Source organism: Fomitiporia mediterranea, assembly GCF_000271605.1.
Source record: "Fomitiporia mediterranea MF3/22 unplaced genomic scaffold FOMMEscaffold_12, whole genome shotgun sequence".
NCBI lineage: Eukaryota > Fungi > Basidiomycota > Agaricomycetes > Hymenochaetales > Hymenochaetaceae > Fomitiporia > Fomitiporia mediterranea.
The window spans coordinates 1,014,923-1,021,836 of record NW_006760397.1 but is presented as its reverse complement, the minus strand read 5'-3'; positions in this window follow the sequence as shown (position 1 = coordinate 1,021,836).

Sequence of the window (6,914 nt, the reverse complement as noted above, 5' to 3'; positions counted from 1 at the left end):
GAAGGGATGGACAAAGGGTAAGAGACTATAGAATGAACAAAGAATGAAGGGGTGGTCAAAGGAATGGAATGATGAAGTAAGGAAGGGTAGTAGTAAGAGTCAGTACACATATAGTCTATAGACAGCACTCCTAAGGGACAGAAGTCCTGAGTTCTAGTACAGAAGGGTGCAGAACCCTTAGAACTGAAGGTACAAGAGTAGAGAACCATAACATTACCCTCCCTCTAAAACTAATCATCCTAATTAGTAAACATTAGACTTAGTTAGTAGCTCAGGTATAGGTTAGAACAGTAGGGTTTGGAAATCTGTGAGGCAGAGTTGATGTGGAGCACTCAGATGAAGTTAATAGAAGTCTCAGATTGTCTTAACAGTATGAGTAAAATTCTCAGCAGGTTCCCAAGTGTGTTCTTCAACTAAGTATTCCTTCTAGTAGATAAGGAACTTGAGCTTTCTGTACACTAGCTTAGTATCTACTACATACTCTACTTTGTATTCTGGTTCAGAACTAATGAGTTCTAGTAGAGGCAGTAGGAGTCTTTATTACAAAGGAAAACCCAGATTGTAGTACTAAGACAGTAGAACCTTGTTAAACACTGAGTGTATACACTTCTATGTTGCTAGAAGTTAGAGTTTGTAGACAGAGGTACTGACCTTCTTTTTAATAATGAAGGGTCCAAAGCACTTGTTGTCCAACTTCTTTATTAGGCAATCTATAGTCAGGTTAGTAGCTTCTAGTATAACTTTGTCACTAGACTAGTAATCCTTAGCTACAGACCTCTTTCAATCATAGTTCTACTTTATAACTTGTACTACCTTTTCCAAAAGAGCTTGTGTGTCCTCCCTGGTTCTGTGCATCTGTTCTACAAAGTCTGTTACAGATTCAGAACTACTGTTCTGGTTCAGAACTGTCCCCTAGTACAGATGTCTTCTATGATTGAGGAAGAACAGGGACTGTCCTGTTACAGAGTGTTGCTAGTTATTGTACACAAATTCTGTCAGAGCTAACCATTCAGACCAATCTGATTACTAATGATTAATAAACATTTAGAGGTAGAGCTTGATCTCCTGATTGACTCACTCAGTTTGACTGTCAGTCTGTAAGTAATAGGTAGTAGAAGGGTTCCCTTGAATTCTGAGAAGTGTATACAAGTCCTGTATGAATTTTGACTCAAATTGTAGTCTGTAATCATGAATGAGCTTCTAAGGGAGTCTGTACAACTAGAAGACATGATCCTAATAAATACACACTATACTTTTAGAAGTGAGTTCTGTTCAGGTTAAAACTATATAGACTTGCTTAGAGAATCAGTTGACAATCATACAGATAGTATTGTAACCCTAAGACTTAGGTAGCTTACTAATCAGGTCTACTAAGACTTCTTCCTAAGGGTGATCCAGGATTCAATACAGATGTAGGGGAGTCTAAACCCTTGTCTGGTAGGTCTTAGTCTGTTAGCATGTATTATAACTAGTCATGTACTTTAGGATTTCCCTCTACATTCTGGGCTACTAGTAGTTCCAAGTAATGAGTTCCTGCATTTTGTGTCAGCCTGAATGTCCTACAGTTGGATTGTTGTAATGAGCTTAGACAATGTCCTTCTACAGCTTCTAATCCTTCAGAATGTACAGTTGGCCTTCCTAGTAAACCTGTTCATCCTTATCCTCCTCCTAATCCCTAGCCTGCTTCTCCAGCTACTTTACTATAACCTAGTCCTGTATGTGTCTTAGAGCTTACTGTATGTAAGTGATAAAGTCAACATTCTCAGATTTGAGTCAGATCTCTCAGATTGTCTTAGACACAAAACAGGAATTGTTTAGGAGAACAAGATTTTCATTATTATTCTCCCCCCTTTCATGACTTACTTATCTTAAGAGTAAATCAGCTTTTATCATTTGTGTTCTAGGTTTGTAGGTTAGTATAAAGTCATAGTCCTACAGTTCTAACATCTAGTAGGCTTAGTAGTGGTTGAGCTTCTGAGGCACCTGGAAGTACTAGAGATTAAGGTAATCACTCTAAATCTTAAACTTCTATACAGTACTAAGGAGATATTGACACTACTCCTCTAGAGAACAGACAATTACAAAGAGTTCCTTATTATAGATAGAGTAGTTCTGTTCTGTTGTAGAGAGGGATTCTAATTGGAACACTATTGGACACTACTTTCTGTCAATGAACTGAGACAGTACTACTCTATTTGTAAAGTCAGAAGAGTTGGCTTTAACTCAGAACTTGTTCACAACTGTCAGAACTACTAATACAGGCTTACTAGTAATAGCTTGCTTGAGAGACTCAAACACAGACTACTACTGATCATCCTATTACTAAGGAGCATCTTTGCCAGTAAGATTGTGAAGGGGCCAGACAATAGTACTAAAGTCTTGAATAAAGTGTTAGTAGTAGTTTACAAACCTAAGAAACACTTGGACCTGTTTCAGGTTCTAAGGTTGTAGCCAGTTCCAAACTACAGTTACCTTTACTAGATTCATACAGACCTCTCCTCCACTAATCACAAAGTCTAGATAATCTACTGACTCTTACACAAAAGAGTACTTTACTTCTCAGAGGAACAGTTTATTATCTTAGAGCCATTGTAGAACTGCTTGGATCAGTCAGTAATAGTGCTTGACTGTCTGGGTAAAGATCAGAATGTTGTCCAGATACACACTAACATACTCTAAGTTAATCAGATCTGTAAGGATGTGATTCATGAATGACTAGAACATTGTAAGCAAGTTAGTTAGTCTAAAGAACATTATAGTTGGTTCATACAATCTGTAATTGGTTCAGAATACAGTCTTCTACTCATCTCTGTCTTGGATCCAAATATTATTGTATCCTTATCAAATGTCCAACTTAGTAAAAACCCTAAATGTATGTGTCTTATTAATGAGCTCCTGAATCAGGGGGAGTAGGTACTTGTTTTTGACAGTACTCTTATTAAGACAACAATAATCCTAGACTGGGCAGAGCTTCCCATCTTTCTTTTTGACAAAGAAGAAAGGGGAGGCTATAGAGGACTTTAAGGGTTAGATCTGGCCATTCTGAAGATTTTCCTAAAGGAACTCATTGAGTGCCTCCTACTTGTCTCTGTTGAGTAGGTAGACCTTACAATCCTTAGGTTGGAAACTCTTAGTTAATTCAATTACATAGTCTTAGAGACAGTGTTTGGGAAGCTGGTTGAATTCCTCTTTACTAAAGACTTTAGAGAACTCTCAGACAAAATCTGGCAGGCTGGGTCTATGTGTGTTCTAGAGTAGAGTTGTTTCAAGAGGGTTCTAGACTGGTTCTGTTACAGACATTCTTCAGATCAACTCTGTTCTGCCTTGACTAGAATATGTATTCACATATTTATCCTAGTTGAAGAAGAACAACTAGTTACCTTTATCAGAACTGTTAGTAACATTAGAAGTGTCTGTATCTACTCAGAACAGTAGTGTAAGGTAGCTGTAAGACTCAGAACACTGATTGAACACAAGTGTCTACTCTAACTAGTCAATAGTAGGGTTGTAAGCCTTGAGCCATTCAAATCTGATAAAGATGTCTGTCTTTCTAAGGTTAGTGACTCTAAACTTAATACTTTCCTTATGATCCTGAATAGTCATCCATAGTTGGACAAACTTGGTGATCTGACCATTCTGGTTCAGAGTTCTGTTTGTATTGTATACTAGGATTGGAAGTAGAACACATTGAGTAGGAAGGTAGTGTTCCTACACAAAGGCCTTATTAATATACAAACTAGTATATTTACTGTCTACTAGAGCTATTGTTTGGATCTGGAGGGATCCTGAGAAGGGAGCTAAGAGGACAGGGACCTGGAGCTAGTGTCTAGAATGTCCTTAGATGAACTACTACTTGTTCTGAAGGGAATGTACAGTTTGTACAGCCTTATTGTCTGAGAGAGTAAGTATATACACTAACATTTCCTTATTAACCTCTCTCTTTCAACAAGGACAGACCTATGTCCTCAGCTGTGAACTCAGCTGAGACCATTCCTGCTTAATACTACAGACAAACTACTGAGTAGTAAATAAGGCTGGGTAGTGTTCTGAATGTTCTAAGATCTTAGAACACAGAAGTAGCAGGTTGGATTGTGTAGATTTAGACTCAGATAAAGTGTAAAGAGAAGAATCAAAAGAATCAGGAGAAATAGAAGAACTATCTACTTTTGTTTTTAACTTTTTTCTTTCTAATAAATAATTTTGTTAATTTATTTTTTCTACTTTTTCTGCTTTTTCTACTTTATTTACTTCTAATCCTACAGTGTTTATTGAATCAAAAGTAACTATTAAAAAATCCAAGTCATAGTCCTTCAGTACTACATTTACTGTTAGGCCTTTACAAAATCCTAGAGTATGTAGTTAGAGTCTGAGAGTTCTGAGGTGACTTCTGGATTTGTAGAAAAGGCTTCTTACTACAAATCCTGCTTGTCACTCATTATTACTCTAATGACCTAACAGATGTACTATTGTTTCTGTAGACAGTCCTTAATTTAGTGCTCTGACTTTCTACAGGTAAAGTATGCTCCTTACTTTCAGGCTTCTCTAATGTTTATCAGAACAGATTGATTGTGAATTACAAGCAGATCAATCTAAGGGCTCAGAACTGTCAGAGCTAGACACATGTACAAGTGTTCTACACAGACTTAACACATCCAGGCTACAGCTTAGTCAAAGGAAATGGTATACATTTTCTACTCAGTGTAAGTGACCAGTTTTAGTGTTATTCTGAGGATCTTATTAACTAGTTCTGGGTGAAGAGCTTTTTCAAGCATTCTAATAAGGACATTATTAAACCTGAGTACAAATCCTACCTTCCAGGCTAGGATATTGAACTCCTGAAAGAAGGTATTAGTAGAATGTTTGCCCTGTCACAGAGACACAAGCTTGTTCTACACATTATACTTCTTATTTGGATCAATAAAGGAAGTACAGAGCTGCCCTATGAATTCCAAATATGACTCATTGTTCTGAAGTCAGATTAGGCTTCTAATCTGATAGCCTTTGATCCAGTTCTAGGCCCAGGTGGCTGTGTTACCTTCCTTTATGAAGGAGAGGATAAATAGGACACAATTAAGATCTGAGGATAGATTGGTCAAAGTAGTAGTTATGTATAGTTTGACTTAGTGCTGGAAGTCCTTAAAGTGCTACTTATTAAAGTCTAAAGGGTGAGTTATATGTACTTTCTTTCTAGAACAGGTTGCAACTTCCAGAACAATCAGAACAGGTTCTGAAGGGGCTGAGGGCACATAGTTGGCAAAGACCTCTTAGATAGAGGTCTGTATGTATTAAGCTAGTTCTGCTCATAACTGCTGATCTGGCAGGACAGCAGGGGTGGCAGTTAGTGTAGGAGAGTCCATGTTTACACTATAAAGGAATCAGTACTAAACTAAAAGGGGTAATGAATAGAAGAAGGGTGGCAAAAGTTTAAAAGGGTTTAGAAAGTTTAAAATTTAAAAATGTAAAAGGGTCAGGACAAAGAAAAGAGATTGATACAATAGTAAGTACTGATGCTCAAAATGTAGGAGAGTTGTAGGGTGGTAATAGGTAGTCTTGATCTGATGTTAGTAACAGTATAGAAGGAACCTGAAGGCTCAGCAAGGGGACCCAGGCTACAACTATCCTACACAACAGAAATACAGAATGTAAGCACTAGAACATAGTTGGAACTTGTGGAACAGGTAGGGAGAGAGAGAGAGTGAGACAAGAGTAGAGTATATAGAGTGAGCCTAAGAGTATAGGACTACCTAGAGTAGACAAGATCAAGACTACAGGACTAGTCTGATCTTGTACACTTATATATACTAAACTACACAAGAGCACTCAGAGAGTATGAGCCACTTAAGAATGATAAGCTATAAAGAATGAAAGAAAGGAATGTCAAAGATAAAGGTACAAAGAATGAAGGGATGGACAAAGGGTAAGAGACTATAGAATGAACAAAGAATGAAGGGGTGGTCAAAGGAATGGAATGATGAAGTAAGGAAGGGTAGTAGCAAGAGTCAGCACACATATAGTTCATAGACAGTACCCCTGAGGGACAGAAGTCCCAAGTTCTAGTACAGAAGGGTGTGGAACCCTCAGAACTGAAGGTATAAGAGTAGAGAACTGTAACATTTACCATGTACAGGATCCTTTGGTAGAGATGTATTATTGACTGTACTCATTTGTGGATGAATACTAGTGGAAGCATGGATATCTGGAAGCAGAGCTGAGAGATTGACAGGGGAAGCTTCTCTAGAATAAGTGAAAACAATTTCACTAGCATCCTTAAGTGTTCTGTCTGGGTTCTGTGCACATCCAAGCTCCTCAGACATGATGAACAATAAGTTTTAATAGTGGTTTTCATTACATTACACATTTATTTTACAAAATGGAGGTGGCCTGTACAAAAAGTGGCTCTCTCCGGGTCATGATCTGCACTGTCACATGACCCAAAATTTCCTTTAATTAAGCATATTCTCAATCTCACACCTTAATGCTTAATGCTTAATGCCCTTTATACTTAATATACCTCTATTTTCCTGCCTACCAACTTGGTGGATCAAAATTTTCATGCTTATTGAGAGGAAATGCTAAACTACAAGTATGCTTATTGACAGGTTTCACTGTAGTTATATTTTTCTTTTCTTCTTCTCTGGGACTGCCTCGTGCTTCTCCTGACCCTGGGGAGAATAATGAGGGAGGGGGGGTTACGAATCGATGGTATTGGATCGAAGCTTGCATGACTCTTGTTCTTTCGTAACCGAATTGTCGAGTCGGAGTCTTACTTTTGGTCAGGAGATACTGTCGTAAGATCCGGACGCCAAACAATGCCCCCGTACCATTCCGTTTTGACTCGAATGATCAAGGGTTATGACGCCGAGGACTCGTTCAGGAGCTATTTGTTCTGGCCTTACTCATAGATTTTTCTAAAG